This window comes from Penaeus monodon, chromosome 32 (assembly GCF_015228065.2).
Source record: "Penaeus monodon isolate SGIC_2016 chromosome 32, NSTDA_Pmon_1, whole genome shotgun sequence".
In the NCBI taxonomy this organism is placed as follows: Eukaryota; Metazoa; Arthropoda; class Malacostraca; order Decapoda; family Penaeidae; genus Penaeus; species Penaeus monodon.
This window is the reverse complement of record NC_051417.1, coordinates 12,964,429-12,964,660: the sequence shown is the minus strand read 5'-3', so window position 1 is coordinate 12,964,660 and position 232 is coordinate 12,964,429. Positions and strand designations below refer to the sequence as shown.

Here is a 232-nt window from a genome sequence, read left to right as displayed (position 1 = left end):
AATCGAGAGAGTCTGCTAAAGGCAAAGACAGAAAGTAGCAGAATAATTACAACGCTAAGCCTACAGATAAACTCATTCATAGAACAGCCAATACAAAGCACGTGTCCATATGTCACACTAATAACACCATTAGAACTAGATATATTTCCAATACACGTAAGATAGGGAATTCTTAATGGAAGAAGGACATTCACGTGAAGCGTCTTCCGATAATTGTCTTTAAGGCCTTCCA

At 37.9% G+C, this 232-nt stretch overlaps 1 protein-coding gene across 1 annotated transcript in view; it reads right to left on the bottom strand.

Moving 5' to 3' along the window:
* LOC119593504 overlaps positions 1 to 232 on the bottom strand; it is a gene marked incomplete in the record, with an annotated part of 62,412 nt that overhangs the window by 3,386 nt on the left and 58,794 nt on the right.